The following is a 26,224-nucleotide window of genomic DNA, read 5'->3' on the forward strand; positions in this document are numbered from 1 at the left end:
CTTCAGGGCCAACTTCACGGGTGTACAACCTGTGCAGTCATACAGGGCCCCACATTCAGAAAGGTCTTGTGCTTGGCTTAATGCTGTACTGTCCCACTGTCTTGAAATTCTTAGTAATTTTATCTTCAAACTTGTGTTTTCTAAGGGAAATCTGATAGAACAATGGAGCATGAGTGTGAGCAGGGAATATATGGGCAATGTGTGTGTCTACTGTTCCTTGTCACCCCATTCTCATATAACATTCATGATATTTCATGAGCACAGAGCTCCAGTAGACTCATGTTGCATCAAGAGTTCAGTGACACTAAAAGTGAGTACGAGGTAAGTGTGCTACATCTACGACTGAGTAAGTAGGGGCACTGACAGCCTGTAGAAGCCACATTTACCATTTGAACTAGAAATTGCTAAGATGGCATTGGTATTCTAAGAAACACAAACAACCAATGGGCCCTATTATATCCTTTCTTACTCTTAGTACTTTGCTGCATTAGCCAACCACTTATTCTGAAAATGATGACACAGAAGGAAAAGGGAAAGATAGGGCAACCCACAGTTCTTTTCACTTTTTCCTTACTCATCCATAAGCTGAAGGTAGAGTGCTGGTAGAATGTGAGCACATCAAGAAGTGAGATAAAAATATTTGGCTTTGTCTTCAAATTTTTAATAATTTCATTTTTGACCTTATGTTTTGTAAGTGAAGCCCAATGAGACGATAAAGCCAAAGAGATACGAGCAAAAAAAAATATTTGGTGTCATTTTGTGTAGTATTTCTACTGTCCTGGTACGAATTAAATATATATGCACCTATGAGCTACAAAATACTAATTGTCTAATTTTGGTGATTTGACATACAGGTTAATTTGCATTTAAAAGTAGCATTGGGCAATATAAAGATGAGTGGTAAAATTCATGCTAATAATTCAATTTTTAAATTTTTCTTTATTTAGAATCATATTAAAGAGCAAATAAAAAACATCATGACAAGTCAAGAGAAAGAGAGAGACCACAGAGGAAAGGACAAGTTAGTACCATTTAGTACCTTTAATGGCACTTTGTTCCTGCTTTTTGAACAAAGGGCCCCACATTTTTCTTTTGCATGGGGCCCTGCAATTTATGTAACTGGAGATTGCCTTGATGTCTGCATTTGTGGTTCTCAAAAAGTCTGCTGCTTCACAAGCCTACACTTTATGTTGGAGTCATTGTGTGGGTGTAAATTGTGTCAGTGGGTGTGTGTTAGCAGGGGTGCAGTGAGGTAGGGAAGGTGCTGGAGAGTAGGCTGACAGTAGCAAGCCCGAATTAAGAACACACAGAGGGGTTTCAAAAAAGGAGGTGCTAGTTGGATTCTCTGAAGGGCTCACTCTCAGTATTAAAGTCACAGAAATAAAATTATCATCTTAAATTTTCCAAGTCAAATGATGAAGAAAGAGATGGCGTGGGGGAGGAGTTTCTGCTGCACCATGGCAGCAAAAAGGTTTTCAGATGCCTGAGTGAGGCAGTTTTCCCTAGATGCTTAAGGTACAGAATGTGAAGGAAAATCAGAATTGGTCATGAATGTCATTTGTTGTGAGATATAAGCAATCTCAAGCTTTTCTCTGTGTTTTATTTACCCTTTCCACTTTTTAAAAAAAGAGTTGCTGCCTCCCAGTGCCCAGGTAGTGAATGTTTTCAAACTCACTACCTCTCATTGCACAAAATGAGTTTTAGATTATTTTCTCTATATTTTTTAACATCTGTTTGAGGAGCTCAATATTTAATATACATTATCCCGCAATAGGTATAAAACATTTTAAAGATACAAAATTGAAGCTCGGTAAAATTAAGTAGTTTGCTCAATGTCACGCAAAAGGCTGAAGAAGAGCCCAAATCTGTTGCTGCTTGACATAATGAATGGGATACTGGATCTTATTCCCTTACTCTATAAAGACAGTGCATGGTTTCCTTATTTGGTATTGGTTGTGTGGTTTTGTGGGCAGAAAGGAATAATGATTCATTTTAGACTAAGAGCTACTTCAGATATTATAAAGGTCAGCTGATTAGCAATATTAATTCCATCTGCAACCTTAATTCTCTTTTGCCATGTAACATAGCATATTGAGGGATTCTAAGGATTATAACTTGGACATCTTTGGGGAGCCATAATTATGCCTACGCACACGATACAAAAATGAAGAAATAGGCAATTCAGCCATAAATTTGGAGACTTCAATATTTGATTCCCCCAAATTGAGAGAAGAGTTAGACAGAAAATCAGCAAGGATATATAAGACTTGCTGTACCTTATAGGTACAACACTATCAAACAACTTGACCTAACTGGCATCTATAGAACACTCCACTAAACAATGTCATATACATTCTTTTCAAGTACACACAGAACTTTCTGCAGGATAAACCATATTCTAAGCAGTAAAACTAGTACCAACAAATTGAAAAAGATTGAAATAATTTAAAGCATATTCTCTGAAACACAATGGAATTTAATTTGAAATAAAAAAACAAAAAATTGTGAAATCCACAAATATTTGGTAATTAAATATCACTTTTCTAAATTACTCATGGGTCAAAGAAGAAATTACAAAGAAAAAGATTTTTGAACTGCATGAAAATGAAAACACACCATATAAAAATATATGGGGGCTTCCCTGGTGGCGCAGTGATTGAGAGTCTACCTGCCGATGCAGGGGACACGGGTTCGTGCCCTGGTCCGGGAAGATCCCACATGCCGCGGAGTGGCTGGGCCAGTGAGCCATGGCTGCTGAGCCTGCGTGTCCGGAGCCTATGCTCTGCAACGGGAGAGGCCACAACAGTGAGAGGCCCGCATACCACAAAAAAATAAAATTAAATTAAAAAATATATATATATATATGGCATGCAGCTAAAGCTAAAGAGTTTATATCCATAAAGTTATGTTAGAAAAGAAGAAAGATCTCAAATCAATATAGTAAGCTTCTACCTTATGAATCCCACCCCCAAAAAAGAGCTAATTAAACACAAGGCAAGAAGAAAGAAGTAAACAGAAATTAGAATGGAAATCAATAAGATACGAAAGAGAAAATCAGTAAAGAAAAATCAATTAAACCAAAGTTAATTCTCTGAAAAGATAACAAAACTGATAAACCTTTAGCTGGACTGACCAAGAAAAAAGAGAGAACCCACAAAACACCAAAATCAGGATGAAAAAGAGAGGACATTATTAGTGACCTTACAGAACATAGAAGAGCTATGAGGGAATACCATGAACAACTTTATGACAAGTTAGACAGTTTAAATGAAATGTATGAATACCTAAAAAGACACAAATTAGCAAAACTGACTCAGAAATGTAGAAAATCTGAATAGACATATAACAAGTAAAGAAATAGAATTAGTAATTTAAAAACTTCCCACAAAGCAAAACTCAGGACCAGATGGATTAAATGATAAATTCTATCGAACATTTAAAAATGAAATAATGCCAATACTACACAAACTTCCAGAAAATACAGGAAGAGGGAATAATTCCCGACTCCTGTGAGGCAGCACTACCATGATACCAAAACCAGACAATGACATCACAAGAAAAGAAAATTAAAGAGCAACATCCTTTGTGAATATAGACACTATAATCCTCAAGAAAATATTAGGAAGCCAAATCTAGTTAAATATAAAAAGGATTATACACCACAACCAAGTGGGATTTATCCCAAGAATACAAGGTTGGTTTAAAGCCAAAAACCAATTAACATAACAAACCATATTAAGAGGATAAAGGGCAAATACTACATGATCATCTCAACAGATACAGAACAGGCATTTCACAAAATCCAATACCCATTCATAATAAAAAAAAAACTCTCAACAAACCTGAAATAGAAGGAAACTTCCTCAAGCTGAGAAAGGGCATCTGTGAAAACTCTATAGCTATCATATTTCATGGTGAAAGACTGAATGCTTTCCTCCTAAGATAAGGAACAAAGAAAGAATGTCCATCTCACCACTTCTGTTTAACATTGCACTTGGGGTCTGGCCAGTGCAATCATGTAAGAAAAAGAAGTAGAAAGCATTAAGGTTGAAAAGAAGTAAAACTTCACAGATGACATAACCCTGTGAATAGAAAATCCTAGGGAAATCTCAAAACACTATCTGATAAACAAGTTCGGCAAGGTTGCAAGATACAATATCAATGTATGAAAATCAATTATATCTTTATATATATGAGGAATAAATGATCCAAAAGTGAAATTAAGAAAACAATTCCATTCATAATATCATCAAAAAGAATAAAAGTTTAGGAATAGATTTAACAAAAGAATTGTAAGACAAGTACACTGAAAATTATAAAACACTGCTGAGGAAAATTAAAGAAAATCTAAATAAATGGAGAGACATTCCATGTTCATGTATTGGAAGACTCCATATTGCTAAAGTGGCAGTTCTTCCAAAATTAATCAATAGTTTCAGTGCAGTCCCCATCAAAATTCCAGCAATGTGTATGTGTCTCTCTCTATAATTGATAAGATTATCCTAAAACTTATATGAAAAACCAAAAGCCTCAGAATAGCTAAAAAACAATTTTTAAAAGAAATCTGGCAGACTTTCATGTTAAAACTTTAAAAGCTTACTATGTATATGTATGGTTGAGTTGCTTTGCTGTGCACCTGAAACTATCACAACATTGTTAATTGGCTATACTCCAATATAAAATAAAAAGTTAAAAAAAAGGCTTACTATGAAGCTACAGCAATCAAGACAACATGATACTGCATTAAGGATAGACATATATAAATGGAACAGAACTGAGAGTCCAGAACTACACTCTTATATTTACAGTCAATTGATTTTTCAGCAATGGTACCAAGGCAATTCATTGAGAAAGGATAGTCCTTCCAACAAATGGTGCTGGTACACATGGACAGCTATAAGCCAAAAGATGAACTTAGACCCTTACCTAACACTATACACAAAAATTAATTCAAAATGAATTGTAGATCTAAATGTTAGAGCTAAAACTATAACAACCTTTAGGAGAAAATTTTTTAAGACCTTAGGTTCTATAAAAATGTCCTAGATACGATCCCAAAAACATGACCCATAAAAGAAAAAAATTGTTAAATTGGAGTTCATCAAAATTTTAAACTGTTGTGCTTCAAAAGATACCATTAAGAAAATAAAAAGACAAGCCACAGCCTGGGAGAAAATATTTGCAAATCACATATCCAGTAAAAGATGTGTATACAGAACATACAAAGAACTCTTACACACAATAATAAGATAAACAACAATTAAAAATTGGCAAATGATTTGAATAGATATTTCCCCCAAGAAAATATATGAATAACCAATAAGCACATGAAAGGATGCTCACCATCATTAGTCATTAGGAAAATGCAGATTAAAACCACAATGAAATACCATTTCGTATCTGCTAGAATGGCTATGATCAAAAAGACAGACAATGAGAAATGTTGCAAGGATATGGATAAATAAGAGCTCTCATACATCGCTGGGGGAGATGTAAATGGTGCAGCCACTTTGAAAAACTGGAATTTCTTAAAAAGTTAAACATACCTTTACTATATTACCGAGCAATTCCACTCCTTGGTATCTACCCAAGCTAAATGAAAACATATGCCCACACAAAAAATTTCTACACCAATATTCAGAGAGCATTATCCATAAAAGCCAAAAAGTGGAATCCACGCAAGTGTCCATCAATGGATGAATGGATAAACAAAAGGTGGTATATCCAAACAATGGAATTTTATTTGACAATAAAAAGAAATGAAGTTCTGATAATTGCTACAACATAGAAGAACCTCAGAAACATGCTATGAGAAATAAGCCAGACATCAGGGGCCACAAATTGTACATCTCTATTTAAGTGAAATATCCAGAAAAGGCAAATATATAGAGACAGAAAGTAGATTAGTGGTTGCCTGGGGCTGACTGCAACTGGGCACAAGATTTCTTTTTGGGATGATGAAAAAATATCCTAAAACTGGATGATGGTCATAGTTGCACAACTCAGTAAATTAAAAAAATCATTAATCGTACACTTAAAATGGGTGCATTTACAGTATACAAATTATACCTCAATAAATTGATTTAATAATTCTAATGGAAACCAAATTCCCCACTTAAGGTACAAAACATACTTCAGTTACTTTGTAAAGCAAGGCCCTTAGAAGCATCTCTTTATACAGTTACTAACCATAATAACTATCACAGTTATTGAGCTCTTACCATAAGCCATAAACTACCCTAAGCACTTGAAATGCATTTGCTCCTTTAATGCTCATAATAAATTTGAGTTTGATTTAGTAACGTCATGAAAGTCACACAGGTGGCCAAACCAGTACTTAAATTAATGTCTGCCTGACTCTAGAGTCCTTGCTGTACATCCCTATATTCTTATCTATTAATATGAAGCTAGAAAAAAAGAACAAACCACCACCTTTAAAGAGATCTGGAAGACCTGATACCCATTTGACAGAATAGTAAGTACAATAGCAATTATGATCACAGACTTTAAGACAAAGAAAGTGTATTAGTCTCTAATTCTGTGTAAAAAAAATTACTCTAGACTTAGTGATGTAAAACAACAATAAATATTTATTATCTTGCAGTTTCTGTAGGTCAAGAATCTGGGGCTGGCTTGGCTGGGTGGTTGTAGCTCAGGGTTTCTCATGAGGTTGCACTCAAGATGTCAGCCAGGACTGCAGTCATCTCAAAGCTCAACTCAGGCTGGAGCATTCACTTCCAAGGGGGCTCACTCACATGCTTGGTAAGCTGGTGCTGGCTGTTGGTGGGAGGCCTTAGTTCCTCTGTACACAGTCATCTCCACAGGGTTGCATGTGTGTCCTCGTGACACGGTTGCCCACTTCCTCCAGAGCAAGCTGTCCAAGAGATCAAAGTTGCAGTTGTGTTGTCTTTTATGACCTAACCTCCAAGGTCACACACCATCATTTTTTCAATGTCCTATTCAGTGTAGGAAGAGTCTCCACAAGAACATAAATATCAAGAGGAGAGGATCATCACAGTCCCTCTTGGAGGCTGGCTAACAGCAAAGGTTCAGCTCACTCTGGGAGGGCTGAGAGAACTGGAGTTGCCAAGCGTTCAGTCCCACATGTACCACAGACATACACATGACACTCTCACCAAGTTAAAACTACTTGCTCCAAAGTCATGGATAGCAGCCTGTCCCTTTGGGCTGCAGTCTCATTCTGCTTGCCACACGTGACAATCTGAGTGGACCCACATGGTGAATGGGAAGCGAGAATGACTTTTGGTGCCTCTGAAATCCCCTTATCCTCTCTATCTGCAGTCTTATTATGGTATCCTCCCTTCTGTTGATTTCCTATCCTGCACATAGCTTCTCTGAACCTCCCCACATCCCCTATTCCTCATCAAAATGGACCTGTCCCGCATCCCATCTTTTTGAATCCTCCTTTTCATCTAGAGCTTGGAAAGTTCTAAATCCAGAATACTCATTCAAGGTAGTGGGTTAGGAACTCATTCAGTATATTTGCACTCTAACTGCCTTCCAAAGCTTTAGCCCCCAAATGGAGGCATATGAGGGTTTTAGTCATCTTCAGGCAAAGGGAGAGCATTTCTGTCTCTTCAAATTATATCAAGTTGATTCAAACCATATCTTCATGCATTCATTCATTCAGTTAATCACCCAACCAGCGTTTACTGAGGGCCTACCATGTACCATGCACTGTACTTGGCACCATAAACCTCATCTTGGATACTGTGAATGCATGTCAGCAAAACATTTTATAGGTCACACAACTGCAGAGTATGGAAAGATCGAACATAGGCTCCTTTCCTAAGGTTCCAAGGGAAGGGAAGGAGCACACAAAGGCATCTCCTCGTATAGCACCCTATGATATGCATACATTACTGGAAGGGTAGATTTGTTAGAGTCTCAGCCACACCTAGGAAAAGCTTGTCAGCCAAAAGCAAAACCCAAATTAGTTCCTTTGAGTGCAGCTTTTTTAAAGTACATTTAAAGTACCACCCCCATGAATGCTTCAAAAGGTACATTTCTGAACCCTATGAATATGAAAATATAATTCACATCTAAGAGTTGACATTCTGCCTAAAATAAGGCAGCTAACAAATGTTGCCTTCGGAATAATTAGATATTACAAGTGTAAAGAGCTATCAGGACAGGACACCATTGTTTTAGAAACCAACCAATTAAAAATGTATTACAGGGCTTCCCTGGTGGCGCAGTGGTTGGGGGTCCGCCTGCCGATGCAGGGGACGCGGGTTCGTGCCCCGGTCCGGGAGGATCCCACGTGCCGCGGAGTGGCTGGGCCCGTGGGCCATGGCCGCTGAGCCTGAGCGTCCGGAGCCTGTGCTCCGCAACGGGAGAGGCCACAACAGTGGGAGGCCTGCGTACTGCAAAAAAAAAAAAAAAAAAAAAAAACTGTATTACATTCCTCAGCAACTCTTGGGTTCCCCCCACCCCCATTAACAGAGAGAAATAGAGGAATGAAGAGTTTATTCAGTCAACAAAAATTTCTCAGTAACTATTCTGTATCGTAATTAACTGTCCTGGTGCTGGAAATACAGAGATGGACAAGACAGACACATAAATTGAATAAATATTTCAGAAATTTACTCACAGGGGTGAGCAATGCTAGAAGATAGTCCAAAAATATGCAACCCTACACTTCAAGAAAAAATTTTTATGACCAGGACCATGGTCTTATTTTAGCATACAGGGAAGCAGTATAACATACTCATCTTGGAAAACAAGTCCTAAAGTCTGACTACTTGAGTTCAAATTTCAACTCTACCATTTAGAAGTTGTAAGACCTTGGGTCATGTAAATTTTCTAAGTCCCAGTTTCCTCACTTAAAAATAAAGCCTGCTTTGGGGTGCCCTTGAGATAACTGAGATACATAACAGAGCATACTGCCTGGGAATCCCCTGGCGGTCCAGTGGTTAGGACTCCACGCTCTCACTGCCGAGGGCCCAGGTTCGATTCCTGGTCAGGGAACTAAGATCCCACAAGCTGCGTAGCGTGGCCAAAAACAAAACAAAACAAAACAAACAAACAAAAAATCACAAATTGGTGGGGGAAAAAAAGCATACCGCCTCCTATATAATGAATGCTTAGTTAATGTTATCTGTAATTTTATTAACTATGGATCAAAGTAATAATAAAATTAGTTTCCATTCCTTGAGGATACACTCACATTATGAAAGAAGGCTCAGGTTTATATTTTCTCCATGTATTTATTCAGCCACTTATTTACATCTTTGACATCTTTCTTGCCAAAACCAAGGAGAATATAGGATCCCAACACTTTCTTTAAATGTCTTACTTGGCCTCACTTAGATTTTGCTCACTCCAGATACTTGAGAGCATAAGTTTCTTCACTCCCACACTCCAAACCCCATTTCTCTTTTCCTTCCCCTTCTTCTCAAGGGCATCATGGATTAACAAATGGGCTCAACCCCCAAAATAAAGTCAACTCTTCTCATAGGTATAATAGCAGTCAGAGACACAGTGCCAGAGCTTTTAGCACAAGAATGAAATCCCAATATGAGCACGTGGTCTCTGTTTTAAAAATGGTTTGGGTAACCATTTTAGAAAGGGAATTTTTAGCCCTGAAAAAATTCACTATATCCCAGGCAGAAAAGCGATCCTTCAATATATGGACCCAGATTTCATCCACCTATAGAAAAAAAAGTCATTGTAAAGCAAATAGCTATTATTCACCTTAGGAGAAAAGGCAGAGGTGTGCCATTCTTTCATTTCTCATTTTTTTTCATGTCAGTGAATAATAATGACATTTACTCCCTTCATCCTCAGTTCTTTATTCTTCTGTTTTAAATGTTGCTGGGGTTGTTCCTAAAAAAAAAAACTGTCTTGCATAACTTAAGCATCTCATATAACTCAAAATATGGTTATGGTTTCAGCTTCTTAAGATTATTAATTTGAAATCCATTTCTGGGTTCAAACTGTATATATGTGCAAAACCACACATGCAGATGTGTTTATGTTACCAGGTAGCATAAGGAGATAGTGTAAAAAAAGCATGGGTTCCCAAGTCAAACAAGTTAGGGCTCAAATACCAGGTCTGCCATTTACTAGCTGTGTTTAGTAGGCAAACTATTTACCCTCAATGAACCTCAATTTTCTCACCCATGCATTGGGTTTATCGCAACGAATAAATGAGATAAGATCTGTAGAATGCTTGGCACCCTAATAGGTGGTCCATAAGTATTAGCAGCCTCTTTTGGAGGAGGTATAGGAAGGGAGTCACGTGTAACTTAAATTTCCACAGGCTGCCCAATTCTTTGTGTAGACAGTAGAAACTCAAATCCCACTGGTTCAGTCCCGTCACCTGCACCAGGACACCTTTCTCCCCAAAGTCTCCCCACTTACTTCTGAGAATTCTTAGAAAAATTTTATATGTGTTCTCAAAATCTTCACCCACCTTGGCCTTGGTTTTGGAGTCCCCAAGACCTGTGAAGCCAAAAACAGTCCTCCCTTCACCATTTCCTCTCCAGAAGAGCATCATTTTCCATGCCATGGAAGCAGCTTTTGCTTCTCCTCAAAGCTGTGGATCATGAGGTATTTGAACAGAACTGGTTTGTTTTGAGTCCTTACTCTGATGCGCCACACTGCGTTCTAGGCATTCATGGCGGAAAAGCCCCTCCTCCCAGCTCTGTGCTGCATTTTGTCACCTGGTCCCTAAGAAGCACTATTTTTTTCCCGAGTATTACAGGAAGCCTCATGAGAAAACCTTCTTTAGTTTCTGCCAGAAGCCCCTCTGCTCATGGGCCACATACTTCCTCGCTGGCCACAAGCTGGGACACATACCATGTTTTCCTCCTGTGTCACATGCCCTCTGTGTCATGCCCATATCTCCTCAGGCCTTACCGATGGCCAACAGCTGCATCACTTTGCCTGAGGCCTTCTTCAGTAGCCTGCCTGCCCTGCTTGCAGGCAGTCTTCTTGGGTGCAGTCCTCAGCCAATGACTGACAGGAATAGGTGTGGATAACTCCAAGGCCTATGTTCTACATCAGCTTCTAGAGTTCCCCAATACAAGGAAACTCCAGTTAACCACAGTGGTAACTGGCTTGATAAGGCATCATTCATTCAGTGACTCTTTTCTTACCTGTCTCACTTCCCTACCCCCTTATTAGTATTTCTTAGGATTATCTCCCCTCAAAACTACTTGCACTCAAATCCTTGTCTTCAAGTCTACTTCTAGGGGAACCTAAACTAAGACGACTGCCTCATGTCCCCATCTTTCTCTCCAGACCCAAAGAGCACATATCTCCCCAGGCAAAATCAACACATACCAGTAAATACTTGAGGAACTACTGATACACCAGTTCCTTAGACATGGCCAAGGTCTGAATCCAGATCAGCCCCAGCTGGGCATTCTTCTACAAATATAAGTATCCTCCCATATACAGAGATCCTGGGTTAGGTGCCCCTTCTATCGACTTCTCCAGTTTCTATGTTTCCCCAGTCGTCATAATGGCAATGCTGTATTATAATTCCATATTTTATTAACCACTGATGCCATCACATTCTAAGGTCTGTGAGGGCAGGACAGTGTCTGTCTTGTTTATCATTTATACCTATTACATATGATAGTGTATTGTGCAGAGTCAATCCTCCATAAGCATAGGTTGATTTCAATTAAATTTCTAAGGAATAACAAAAGCCTGACACCTCAGGCAGTCTGAAACCAGGGAAAAGGAATGAGCTCATACTAATCAATAATACTGACCACTTGCAGAGAGTCAGCTATGTGCCTGGTCCTATGTTAAGTAATTTTCAAACATTATTTCATGGAACATTTATATTTACCTATGAGATAGGTACTACAATTCTCATTTTAGGATAGGGAACATGAAATATAGAAAAGTTCAACACCTTGGCCAAAGATACACTGCTACTAAGTAGCAACATTGGTAACAGATTCAGGTCTGTCTGAATCCAAGAGTTACCTTATTAAGCACTACACTGTCTCTGTTGAGAATCTCTCAATACTATTCTGCTTTGCGCATAGAAAGTATCATCAGAGGCCAAGCATTATTGTTTGAATAATGGTGATAGTTTAATGACCATTAAAAATAAGTGTAGTGGCTTGAATGGTGGCCCCCCAAATATGTCCATGTCCTAATCCCCAGAATGTGTGAATGTGACCTTACTGAAAAAAAGGATCTTTGCAGATGTAAGTGAGTTAAGGATCTTGAGATGAGGAGATCATCCTAGATTATCCAAGTAGACATTCAATCTAATGACAAGTATCCTTAGAAGAGGCAGACGGAAGAGGAGGAGGCAATGTGACCATGGAGGCACCAGAAGCTGGAAGAGGTAAGGAACAGATTCTTGCCTAGAGCCTTCTGAGAGAGTGCAGCCCTGCTGATACATTAATTTCAGATTTCTGGCCTCCAGAATTGTGAAAGAACAAATTTCTGTTGTTTTAAGCCACCGTGTGTGGTAATTTGTTATGGTAGGCCTAGGGGACTAATATAGGCCCAACATTCATTTGTCCATTCATTCATTCTACAAACATTTGAAAAGCATCTCTTATTACATGCAAGACACTGCTACACAAACACATGAGACGCTATCTCTGCCTTCAAGAAATTTATAGTTAAGTTCAGGACCTTATGCCTGAGTCGTATGGGCATTCTACTCTGACACTAGACCTACTGGCCATTTTGCTGGCCAGTCCACTGCATAATTATGTGGCAAGTTAGAGTGCTAGGCCGCCATTGGATATCTCTGAAACTTGAAAGAGATAGGGATCTTGAAGATCATTTGGTTCAACCTCTCCCCTCCACCCAGTATAGGAATCCACTTTTCAGAGTTCCGGGTAGGGGGCCATTCAGCCTCTTTTTGAGCACGTCCCCAGTGAGTAGTGTATCCCCTTCATACTAAATCTCTCATGTATGGGCAACTTTCACTGTAGAGTTCTCACCGTCACTGAGCTCCAATTTGCCCATTATGGCTTCCATCCAATTATCAAAATTCTATCCTCAAGACCCATAAGAATATGCCTAATTCTTCTTTCATATAACAATCCCTCAAATTATTTAAAACACCTGATATGTTTCCCCAACTATCTTCTGCTACCTGGCAACTAGCCCAGTTTAACTTACCATTCCTCAGGTGAAGTGGTTTCTAAACCTTTCACCATATTGCATTCCTTCTCTAAATACAGTATCGTTTATCCATACAATTTAAAATATGGCACTGAGAACAGAATACAGTTTACACATAACTCAAGCAGAGGAGAATGGGACCATTATCTCCTTTATTCTGGGCTTAACTCACACATCCTAAGACTGTATTCATATTGTAAAAAAATGATGTTACACGATTGACTCATTCTGACCTTCTTGGCAGCTGAAACCTAAGTGTTTTACTGAATTTCCATTAAACCTGGTTTCCCTTATATGCCTATATGCTTGATTTTGGAATCTGTGTGAAATATTTTTTATTTACTTCTGGAAATTGCCTGGTTTTTGTTTCAGCTAATTTTTCCAAGCTGTCAAAATACCTTTCAATTCTGATTTCTCATCCAGCATATTAACTTGCTTTGAGTGATTCTCATTCCCATGCTCCCCCACCCCATCCCTGGAACTTACCACTATGTCTTCAGGCTCTGGTTTAAACCCTTTCTTTCTGGACTCTTAGAACCTGCTCACATACTCCGATAAGCCATTACTCCTAGCCCTTGACTCCTGTCAAGTCATGACAAACAATTTCTGGGTCAGGGCTCCAATCTCTAAAGTTCCTTCCAGCTCTAATCTTTTATTCATGTTAGAAACTGGCAGATATTCAAAATCATTGCAGTTGATAGGATGCATGTAAATGTAGGGGGCAGCTAGCACCTTATGAGATCCAGGAAGACAACCAATGTTTTATAAATGGCATCAAAGCAACATAACTGGGGAAGACCCTGGGGAATTACAGCATCGTTAAGAAAGTTCACAGCAAGGTTTTGGAAGCCCTTTTGGGTTCTATTCTCTGAGCTGCAGGTATAAACCTGAAGAACCCAAATGTGGCTCTCATAGGCCTATGGACCAGTTCTAAAGCTCTGGGGGCATCACCACCTGACACTATCAAAACTAACTCAGTAAGAAGGGCCCAGAGTTCACTGTGGCTATTGGGGCATAACAAATAGTATCTTGTCAATACCTTGCAGTCGTTCTTCATTGAATTAAAAGGCATGTCGATAAGAGAGGTGAAAGGATGAGGTAGGAAGATGTGACATGTTTGGGAAAAAGAAGAAATCCTGTTTCAATGCCACATTTTCTCATTATTTTTCTCCATTTCTTTTCTGAAAAAAAATTCAGTGGAGTAGTTTGTGGTGGTGAGGATGTGATGTAAGAAAAAAGAGGGAAAACTACTATTTAGAAGTTGTTTTATTACTATTTTACAAATTTTCATATTCCCTATGCTATTGAGATGCCAGTCATATTTTAAAGTATTTATGGGACTTCCCTGGTGGTGCAGTGGTTAAGAATCCGCCTGCCAATGCAGGGGACATGGGTTCGAGCCCTGGTCTGGGAAGATTCCACATGCCGCAGAGCAACTAAGCCCATACGCCACAACTACTGAGCCCACGTGCCACGACTACTGAAGCCCGTGCGGCCTACAGCCTGTGGTCCGCAACAAAGAGAAGCCACCACAATGAGAAGCTCGCGCACCGCAATGAAGAGTAGCCCCCTCTCGCCGCAACTAGAGAAAGCCTGCGCGCAGCAACAAAGACCCAATGCAGCCAAAAATAAATAAATAAATTTTAAAAATAAAAATATTTATGATAAATGATGGGCTAGAAGGGCTAAAAAAATTAAAATTAAGCAAGTACCATCAATCCAAAGTCTCCAATGATACTTTATACCTACATAGCACTTTACATTTCTCAAAACACTTTTTGCATGCATTAAAACTTCACGACAACCCTGTGGAACTGCCATTATTATCTCTGCTTCAAGATGAGATTTGGTAAGGTCAAGAGACTTGCCCAAGTTTATAAAAGTAGTGAGAAAAGGCAGAACTGGGAACTGAACCGTTATATTCCAAGCAGTATTCTTTACACCACGGTACAACTATTCTGAAAGAAGAAAGAACAAATCATTACTAGCACAGCAATTCTGAAAAACTGCAAGTATCTTTAGATTTCATACAAAAGGAGTGGAGATTCCTTTCTTTTATATACAGATGGAAATAATGCAATCACTCTGCAAGTCCCCTATCTCAGTCTCTCTCAGTTAGTCCACAAAGATGTTTCTAACTACTCCAATTTAACGATTTAACAAATGTTTATACTTGCAACACATAAGGTGCTATGCTAAAGGAGTGGAAATTACAGAATTATCTTGGCTCTCAAAAATATTATCATCCAGTAGAGAAGACAGGTGTCTTAGTTATCTATTGCTGCATAACACACCAACCCAAAACATAATGGTTTAAGAGAACAACAACCATCTCCTATTGCTCATGATTCTATAGGTTGGCTAGGCTTAGCTGGGCAGTTCCTCTCTTCCGCCAGCATTTGGGCGTCCCCAAGACTACCCTCAGGTTCACTAGAAGGACTCACAGAACTCAGAAAAGCCATTATACTCAGAGTTATAATTTATTACAGTGAAAGGATACAGATTAAAATCAGCAAAGGGAAGGGCACATAGGGCAGGGTCCAGGAGAGACCAGGCATGGAGCTTCTAGTTGTCCTTGCCCAGTGGAGTTGGATGGACAGAACTTACTTCTCCCAGCAGTGATGTGTAGCAACATGCACGCAATATTACCAACCAGGGAAGCTAACCTGAGACTTGGTGTCCAGAGATTTTATTGGAGCTCGGTCACATAGGCTTGGTTGACCCCCTACATGGCTGACCTTAGTCTCCAGCCCCTTCAAAGATCAAGCTGATACCACATGGCCCAAGTCCCTTACAATAAATCACATTATTAGCAAAAACTATCTGGTATGGCCCATGGCCCCCAGGTAAACAAAGACACTCTTGCCAGACAGGACATTCCAAGGTCTTAGAGATACCTCTCAGAAGCTGAGCAGGACCAAACCTTTCTTTGGGGAAGATTAATCCTTTGTTGCATATCCACATAATGTCTGCTGGGGCTGCAGACATATGGAGACTTGATTACATTGAAACATCCAAAATGGCTCACTCACATGATGGCAGTTGGTGCTGGCTATAGGCTGAGAGAACTCAGCTGGGGCTGTCAGTTAAAATATCTTATACATGGCCTCTCCATGTAACTTGGCCTTCTCATAACATGGCAGATGAGTTCTAAGAGGGAGCCTTCCAAGTACACAAAAACAGAAGTTTCAGGTATCTTAAGACCCAGCCTTGGAAGTTGCACAGTGTCACTTATACTGTATTATACTGGACAAAGCAAGTCACAGACTGAAGAGGAGGGAAAATCAACTCTACTTCTTAATGGGGGAAGTAGAAAAGAATTTACAGCCATATTTAATGCATGGAACAGCAGATAGGTTTCCTTCAAAGGGACTAGAGTTTTCTTTTCCAAACTCCAGTGACACTGCCCTGAAGACACAGTGTGAACCCTTGTTGGAACAAAACAACTGGAGGGAACTGTAGCTTATACTCTGGATCCTGTTCTGGGTCTCAGAACTACAGGAAAGTTGAGACCAAGGACAAACCACATAGCTATGCCATATTTGTAAGAGGCATACAGTCTATGTGACAAGCTGAAGGAGAGATGGTGAGTGCATTGTAGTCGGCAGCTGCTGACTGCAGTCAGCAGAAGACAAATACATATATACTTAGATACATACAAAGCAACCACAGAAAAACTCTCACCTCTCCAATGTCCCTGTCTCCAGGGAAGCCACCATCTCTGTATCTCCTTTCTGGGACATAAACCAGTTGCTGGAACCTTGAAATATTTAAGAGTCTTAGTTTGGCAAATCTGTACCACTGAAGTGGCTCTACTAATCCTAAATTTATCATTGGCCACATGATGAAGACCTTGACAGCCAACTGTGCATATGAAAACTCCATAAGATAGGCAGTTTCTTTTAATACTAGAGAGTCCTGGTGAAAACAACAAAATGGTTTACCAAAATGACCAAGTAACTACAAGTTCAAGACACTGTGTTTCCAGTTTCAGTTCAAGAAAAGATTTTTTTTTTCCCATGAGTTTTGTCACCCTCTACCTCATTCAAAAAAGAATCGGACTTCCCTGGTGGCGCAGTGGTTAAGAATGCACCTGCCAATGCAGGGGACACAGGTTCGAGCCCTGCTCCGGGAAGATCCCACATGCCGCGGAGCAACTCACCACAACTAGAGAAAGCCCGCGCGCAGCAACGAAGACCCAATGCAGCCAAAAATAAATAAATAAATAAATTTACACCACAAAAAAGAATCAAATTTTCCAAAAAAATGAGGAAGATTTCCTAAACAATCAAACAAGACTGTCAAAAACTGATAGATCTGAAAGGAGCAACAGACAAATCCACAATTATAGTTGAAGACTTCAACACCTCTTTCAGTAATTGATAGAACAAGTAGACAGAAACTCAGTAAGGATATAGATGACCTGGACAGCACTATCAAGCAACTTGACCAAATTGCCGTTTATAGAAGACTCCATCCAATAAAAGCAGAATACACATTCTCTCCAAGTGCACATGGAACATCCACCAAGATAGACCACATTCTGGGACGTATAACAAAGCTGAACAAATTTAAAAAATAGAAATCATACAAAGTACATTCTCAGACCATAACAAAATTAAACTAAAAATCAATAATAGAAAGATATCCAGAAAATCACCAAATATTTATAAATTAAATAATATACTTCTCAGTAACCCATCTCTAGAGAGTCAAAAGAAATCATCTCAAGGGAAATTTTAAGGCATTTTAAACAAAAATGAAAATGAAAATAGAATGTATAAAAATTTGTAGTGCTACAACATGGATGAACCCTGAAAACACTCTGCTAAGTGAAAAAAGTCAGACACAAAGGGACAAATATTTAATAATCCCACTTATCTGAGGTACCTGAAAAAGGCAAATTCATAGAGATAGAAAGTAGAACAGAAGTTAGCGGGGCTGGGAGGAGATGATGAAAAAGTCCTGGAAAAGGATAGTGGTGGTTGCACAACATTGTGAATGTACTTAATGCCACTAAATTTCTCACTTAAAAATCATTAAAATTGTAACTTTTATGCTATGTATATTGTACCACAATAAAAAATGCACGGGATGCTGATAAAATAGTACTTAGAGGGAAATTTACAGCATAGCATTAAATGAAAATGTTAGAAAAGAAGAAATATCTAAAATCAACTTAAGCTTAGACTTTGGGAAGCTAGAGAAGAGCAAATTAAACCTAAAGCAAGCAGAAGGAAGAAAGTAATAAAAATTAGGGAAGTCAAAGAAATTGAAAAGAGAGAGGACTCAATAAAAGCAAAACCTAGGTCTTTGAAAAGATCAATAAAATTGATAAATCTTTAGCCAGCATAACCAAGAAAATTTTAAAAAAAGACACAAATTATCAATATCAGGAATAAAAGAGGAAGATCACAGCCAATCATACTAAAAGGTTAATAAGAGAATACTATGAACATTCCTATGACCATAAACTGAATAACTTAGATGAAAGACACAAACTACCAAATATCATCCAAGGTCAAAGAGATAACTGAATAGCCATGTATTGCAGAAACTGAATTGATAGTTTAAAACCTTCCCCCCCAAAACTCCTGGCCCAGATGATTTCATTGGTGAATTCTACCAAACATTTAGGAAAAAACAATATCAATACTACATAATCTCTCATAGAAAATGGAAGAGGAGGGAACATTTCCCAACTCATTCTATGAGGTTAGCATTATCCTAATCAAAACCAAACTATACAGACCAATATCTCTCACAAACACAGATGCAAAAATCCTTTAAAAATTAGCAAATTGAGTCCAGTCATGTATATAAAAAGAATATCAAGACCAAGTGGGATTCATACCAGGAATACAAAGCTGGTTCAATATTCAAAAATCAATATTTAAAAAATTTTAAACATTTGAAAAGACTAAGGAAACCCGTATGATCATATCAATAAATGCAGAAAAAGCTTTCAGTAAAATTCAATATCCATTGATGATAAAACCTCTCAACAAACCAGGAACAGAAGGGAACATCCTTAATGAAATAAAGGGTCTCTAGAAAAAACCTGTAGCTAACATTACCGTTAATGGTGAGAGACTGAATGTTTTCTCCCTGAAATCAGTAACAAGGCAAGGATATCTTTTCTCACAACTCTTATTGAAAATTGTACTGTAATTACTAGTTAGTGCAGTGAGGCAAGGAAAAACAATAGAAAGCATACAGATTAGAAAGGAAGAAATAAAATTGTCTTTATTCCCAGATGACATGATTGTATATGTAGAAAACCCTAACCTACAAAAATAGCTATCATAAAAATGGTTAATTTGCAATTATGAACATTTTTGAAACAAATAAAAAAAGTAGTCTCAGCAAAGAAATAGAAAATATAAAGAAGAAACTAATGGAAATTTCAGAACTGAAAAATACATTGACCAAAATTAAAAACTCATCAGAAGGGCTCAATAGCAAAATGGAGATGACAGGGAAAATAATCGGTGAAAGTTAAGATAGATCAAAAAAATTACCCAAACTGAATAACAGAGAGAAAATACATTGGAAAAAGAGAGAGAGAACAGAGCCTCAGACACCTATGTGAAAATAACAAGAGATCTAACATTCATGTCATCTGAGTCTCAGAAGAAGAAAAGAAAGGATATGGGGCTGAAAAAAAATCAAGGAAATAATGGCTGAAAGTTTCCCAGATTTGGTGAAAAACAAACCTACAGATTCAAGAAGCTGAGAAAAACCCAAATATATAAACCCATATCTATACCCAGACATATTAAAATAGAATTTCTGAAAACTAAAGATAATGAAAACATCTGCTAAAGAATATGTTTTAAATTGGAAATCCAGAGAGGTTTACTTAACTTTAAGGTTTCTTTTGGAAAATAAAAGGCAATAAACAGAAACAAGGATGCAAGATATAGACACATGTTCATTATTTGGTACAAACTAGGGTAATTATTTATGTTTATCTTCAATATTGAAACAGCATTTGGTTTGGTTATTTATTTATATCTTGCCTTACTCAAAGGAATATGAGACAGTTCACAAAAACAAATAACTTCAAATATTTAGCCCAGCTATTTGGTTTGATCTCACACACTGTTTGGCTAGTATGGTAGGCAGTACAATGGCCCCCCAAAGATGTCCACAGCCTAATCCCCGGAACCTGTGAGTATTTTATGTTAGAAGGCAAAGGGGGCTTAAGGTTGTAGACGGGATTAAGGTTGCTAATCAGCCAACCTTAAAATAGGGAGATTATCCTGGATTATCTGGATGTGCCCAATGTAATCACAAGGGTCCTTAAAAGTGAAAAAGGGATGCAGAAGAGGAGGTTAGCGTGATGGAAATAGAGAAGGACAACCTAATGTTGCTGGCTTTGAAGATGGAGAAAAGGGACCAGGAGGCAAGGAATGTGGGTGGCCCCTGGAAGCTGGAAAAGGCAAGGAAATGGAGTCTCTCCTAGAGCCTCCAGAAGGAATACAGCCCTACAGACATCTTGATTTTACCCCAATGAGACCCATATTAGATGTCTGACTTCCAGAACTGTAAGATAATAAAATGTATTGTTGTAAGCCACTAAGTTTATAGTAACTTGTTACAGCAGCCACTGAGAACTAATACAGCTGGGAAAATGGTTTTTCCAAGCACACATTTGAAGCTAATAGAAATTTAAATCAGCTTTACAGATAGTTGTTTGCTCTTTTAGTATCATATTTCCTTTTTTTGTGACCTGACAACATGGACACACATTCATTTGCAAGCATAATTTGGACCAGCTTTTTTTTTTCAGGTTAAACTTTTAGGAAGATAAAGCCTTTAGGAGGCACCCTTCTACAATTAGTTAATAGATTTGGGTGGCATTCTCAATGATCATCCAGTTTTAGATATGGAAATTGAGGTTGTAGAAAACATTAAGAAAATAAAATTATTGTTATAGATGAATATCTTATTGCTGATTGGAAAACCTTTAGACATTCTGAATTAGAACCCTGATGAAAATTACATGACTGTTTGTTTGTTTGACTTATGCTAGATTTTACCTCTGGAAAACTTTTCTAGAGCCATTTACAAAAAAAAAAAATCAAAGAGCAAAGCCCTTAACTGTTTACTGAAAGGGCCTTTGGTCTGATTTAGAGCTTAATGCCCTCCCACTCCACATAGCCAGAGACACAGAATTCTTCTACAGAAAAAAAAATTCACAAATTTCTGAAGCATTGAAATTGACTTAAAATATACTAGGAGATACTACAGATTCTCAAGAATATGCTAGGATAGAGATAAAATGGTGATTCGTGTAATTCAAAATAGCTGATAAGCCTATAATCCTTAATATTTGTTTGTGAAATGTGCTATATGCCATACCATATATGAAGCATTCTTGCAAAAAAAAAATCAAACCTGAATATGATCAAGTCTGGTTCAAATACCATTTTACAGGAAATTCAGAAGACAGGAGAACATGTCATGTTAAATGACAAATCAATTACAAGAAGAGAGAGACTTGTAGATTTAAATGGACCTAAAAGCCAAATAACCAATTACAATGTGTGGACCTTATTTGGATCATGATTAAAACAATTTATGCTATTTATGAGAAAATTAGAAATTTGAACACTTAATGGATACTTGATGACATTAAGAAATTTTTGTTACCTTTTTAAAGTCTGATAATGGTGACTATATTTTTTTAAAGTCCTTACCTTTTAGAGGTACATGCTAAAATAGTGATAGATAACATAATATGACATTTGAGATTTGTTTTAAAACATATATGGGAAGGAGAGAAGTGGATGGGGTCAAATGAAGCAAGACTGGCCATGAACTGACAGTTGTTGAAGCTGGGTGATAGGTAGGGGGGTTTCATTATATTATTCTGTCTGCTTATTTTTATGTTTGAAATTCTCATAATAAAATAAATACTAAAACATATATATTCTATATGATGTTTTACACATCCAATTTTCTTTTTTTTTAATTTGTACTGAAGTATAATTGATTTACAATGTTGTGTTAGTTTCAGGTATACAGCAAAGTGCTTCTTTCTCAGATTCTTTTCCCTTGTAGGTTATTACAAAATACTGAGCATAGTTCCCTGTGTTATCCAGTAGGCCCTTGTTGTTTATTATATATATATAGTAGTGTGTATCTGGTAATCACAAACTCCTAATTTATCCTCCCCCCCATTTCCCCTTTGGTAACCATAAGAACACATCCAATTTTCATTTCTCATCACCATTCACTGAGCTAATATTTTAATGGGATCATGTCTCAGGAAAGTAGATGGTTGCTATGACTTCTGAGAGGTGACACAGATGTGTGTTACAGAAAAGGCAAACCTTTTTCATTTTTTGTTCAATATTTGTTTTGTGGGGTTTTTTGGTTGTTTTTGTTCTGTTTTGTTTCCATCAGAACAAAAACTGCACTCAGGAAAAATTATAACCAGCCTTTTTCACTCCCTTCCTAGGGGCTGCCTAATGCTTTCAGATGAGCTTCTATTTGCTGATTTAATCTTCTCAGCAACAGAGGGACTAGTAAATAGACTAGGAAGGAGTGGCTCCCGGAGGGTGGGTGGGGAGGGAGTAGAAGGATGGCTTCGAAGGTACTTCAGATACAACCTGAAAGGAAATCCATTAGGAGTTTGGGATTAACATATACACACTACTATATATAAAATAGATAAACAGCAAGAACCTACCATATAGCACAGGGAACTCTACTCAATATCTTGTGATAACCTATAACAGAAAAGAATCGGAAAAAGAATAGATATGTGTATGTGTATGTATAACTATATCAGTTTGCTGTATACTTGAAACTAACACAACATTGTAAATTAACTATACCTCAATTTAAAAAAAAAGAAAAAAGAAAATCCAGGACAAGAAGTTGGACTGAGAATTATTACTCACCACCTAACAGCAAAACCCAGGGTGGTCCCATTTTGCTAGGCATCTTCCTCCCCTTTTTCCAGTCCACCCCATTTTCCTTACCTCCTTGGGGTTAGGACTGCAAGCATCAATGAGGAAAAGGACAGAGCTAGGCATATTGGGAGGGCAGGGAAGTTAAGCCTTTAAGGGGTATGCCTCAATATGTCTGACTCCGATAACAAGGGAAAGGAGATGAGAGAAAAATTTATTCTCACCTAAAGCCCAACATGCAGAGGCAGACTGCTGGCACCCAGAACACAGGAGCCAAGGAGACCTGCTAGAGCTGTAACTCGAGGTCCCTGGAGGAGAGGGAAAACATTTGGGAACTGAGGGGCTGAATGAAAGGTGTTTCCTGACATCTTCTTCTGGCAATAGCAAGGGGATTTTCTTGCTGCTTTTTTTAAAATCTCGAGATAAGGAAGGAGAAGGGACCCCCAGAGAAAAGAAGCCAAGCCTTCCTCCCTGCCCTTACCTCTCCCCATGGCTCACATTTGCAGCAGTGGTTCTCACACTTAGTGCATCAGAATCACCTGCAGAGCTTGTCAAAACCTGCTAGGCCCCAACCCCAGGGTGTCTGACTCAGTAGCTCTGGATGTGACCCAAGAATTTGCATTTCTAACAAGTTCCTAGGTGCTGCTCTTCCTGCTGGTCCCACAGCATGCTTTTGAGAACAGCTGCCCTAGAAGAGAGCTGACGAAAGTCACCAGGAGGTCCCCGGCTCGTAATGTGAGGCTGTGAGGCTTGAGCTTGGGGCCCAGGAAGGTTGATGTGGGGTCCAAGTCCCGGGATGGTTAGCAAACCATTAGCAAAGTGAAGTAGAAATCACTGGATTTCAGTTTTCATATGTTATCACAAAGTAAATGCTTGAAATTAGTGAGTTGCTTTTAGTTGAGGATAATAAATATTTCTTGAGCATCTGTTATGTGTCAGCCCCTGTTTCAGGCTCTTTAACTAATCTAATCTTTTAGCCTTTTAAAAAAATTTATTGAAGTATAGTTGGTTTACAATGTTGTGTTCATTTCTGCTGTACAGCAAAGTGATTCAGTTACACATATATATATTCTTTTCCATTATGGTTTATCACAGGATATTAAATATAGCTCCCTGTGCTATACAGTAGGACCTTGTTGTTTATCCATCCTGTATATTATAGTTTGCATCTGCTAATCCCAAACTCCCAATCCTTCCCTCCTTAACTAATCTAATCTTGATGCTTATAGCAACATCTTTGTAAGGCCGTGTTATTACACCAGTTTGCAGAAGAAGAAACTGGTTAGTTAGTTAGCTGAACTACAGATTAGCTGAACTACAACAAATGGCTACAACAAATGCTACACCACTAAGGTGATAAGAATCCTTACAGGAGATGAGTAGAGAGCATTGGTTTACCCAGTCTAGTAAACTATTTCCAGGAGAGCTCTGGGGGTCTGGGTTCAAGTGACAGGAGGTTTTCTATAGCAGAGCCAGGGTCAGGATCAAGATCACTAACGTGGCACTGGATGATTTGTGGTTTGCACGAAAAATAGCCAGCATCTGCGACACTGCTGCAAGTCCTTGGGCCCAGCAGTTGATGGGAACACTGCCCAAGAACTGAAAACCTTCTCGGGTTTCTCTGGCTATTTGGTGCAAATTTCATGAGGACGCAAGGAGAAAAGAGTCTATCCTCTTTAGCATGTAGGTTACTGAAGAAGATACAAAATCCAGGGAATTCTGTCAGTGGCCTCTAGCTAAATAAATCCCAACAGAGCCTGTGTGTCCTATGCTGCAACCAACAGGAGCACGAATCACACTTTATTGTGATACTAAGGAAGAAAAGCAAGGGTCCACCATTTCAAATTGTGATCTTTGTTTTCCTAGTTATTCATTGGCATGAATCAACTTAGAACCCATTCCTTAGCAGATTAAAAGGTTACATTCGTTCCCCAACCGGCTAGTCTCTACATGTTCTAGCGGAGCTATTGGGGTTTGGTTATTACTTTGATTCGAGTAATGTCATAGCCATGCTCAGCATGAGAGAAAGATGTGAGAAAATGCAAACCTTTCTAATCTAGGAAAGCAACTGCCATAAAGAACATGAGAGAGAGAGAAAAAAATCAAAGCTCAGCATTTGCCCAAGCAAGGGAAATACAGCAGGTTGAAAGTGCTCCTTTACACGTGCATATGGGCAATGTTTTCTAACTCTGATGAAGACACAGTCGTTTGCATTTTTCAACCGCAACAAGCTGCTTTGACTTTGTAGGATTTCATGACTCATCATCAGTGAAGTTGATGTTCCTCGGCGTTTGTCCTCCCCACTCCAATAAGCATCTTCTCTCCAGGGTGAAGTCAAGGCATGGGTGCACCAGCTGCAGTGCCCACACCTGGGAACGGGGCTGGGAACCCCCGTCCACCCCTTGCCTCTGGCCCCAGGCCTCTCCTCCAAGAAGTAGCACCATCTCCGGTTCTCAGTTCATATTGACTGTGATGTTTCTCTCTCTCTCCTGCTCAAAAGAAAACCTCTAAACTGAATTAGGCTGAACCATTTTGTAGGTAAAAAGTGATCAAATATCAGCCATTTCATATAGTTCAACCTCATTAAAATGGAACAATCTGACTTCAGCTGTATACGGGAAACGGCTTTTGAGAGGAAGGAGTTGGAAATATGGGGCAGGTACCCACACCCCGATAAGAGGGCTTTAGGAGATTTGGGGGTAGAAGGGGAGGCTCCAGGTCACCAATGACATGAGCCCATAGCATCTTTATCTTAAAGACAAAGGAAATTCCCTGACTCAGCCATTCCACAGTTGCAATTGCCCCTGTTCAAAAAGTAATTGCGACCCCAAAGGATAAAATCCCTGCCAGTTTTTCTTTCTATGGGTGGAGTGAGCAGCAATTAACCACCAGGAAAATCCTCAAGCTGTCACATTTATTTTGGTCTCTGGCCTCTAGGAGGAAGGGCAGAGTGAAAGGCCTGATGCTGTGGGCCCTCTGAGGCTGGAAATTAGTCAATAAAATGGTCACAGCCACGAGCAAAGAGCAATGCTTTTCCTGCAGGTTCTGCCACATTATGGCTTGAGTGTAGGCAAAGCTGTGGGGCTACCATGGCAAAGGTAATGTATAGTCATGTCTAAAGTCAATTACAAAAGGCGTAACGTGAGGGCTCTGACACTGGTGTGAAACTC

At 38.7% G+C, this 26,224-nt stretch overlaps 3 long non-coding RNA genes across 3 annotated transcripts in view; all 3 read right to left on the reverse strand.

The window, feature by feature from the left end:
• Nucleotides 1-5,685: 5,685 nt before the first annotated feature.
• On the reverse strand, nt 5,686-8,247 carry LOC113611850 (uncharacterized). The gene is made up of 2 exons (XR_003429635.1): nt 8,199-8,247; nt 5,686-6,874 (listed from the first exon to the last, which is right to left on the reverse strand). It is a non-coding gene; the product is annotated as an uncharacterized LOC113611850 (long non-coding RNA).
• A 94-nt stretch (nt 8,248-8,341) lies between these two features.
• The window catches only part of LOC113611848 (uncharacterized), a 116,703-nt gene continuing 98,820 nt past the window's right edge, over nt 8,342-26,224 (reverse strand). Inside the window, exons 4-5 of the long non-coding RNA XR_003429631.1 lie at nt 9,718-9,849; nt 8,342-8,387 (exon numbers count right to left, since the gene is read on the reverse strand). This is a non-coding gene — a long non-coding RNA (uncharacterized LOC113611848). The remainder of the gene's footprint in view (nt 8,388-9,717; nt 9,850-26,224) is intronic.
• LOC113611849 (uncharacterized) lies at nt 9,858-25,417 on the reverse strand. The gene is made up of 3 exons (XR_003429634.1): nt 25,406-25,417; nt 15,854-15,856; nt 9,858-10,503 (listed from the first exon to the last, which is right to left on the reverse strand). It is a non-coding gene; the product is annotated as an uncharacterized LOC113611849 (long non-coding RNA).

The sequence above is a fragment of the Aethalodelphis obliquidens genome, unplaced genomic scaffold (genome assembly GCF_003676395.1).
Source record: "Aethalodelphis obliquidens isolate GAN/ISIS:26980383/991018 unplaced genomic scaffold, ASM367639v1 scaffold71, whole genome shotgun sequence".
Classification (NCBI taxonomy): domain Eukaryota; kingdom Metazoa; phylum Chordata; class Mammalia; order Artiodactyla; family Delphinidae; genus Aethalodelphis; species Aethalodelphis obliquidens.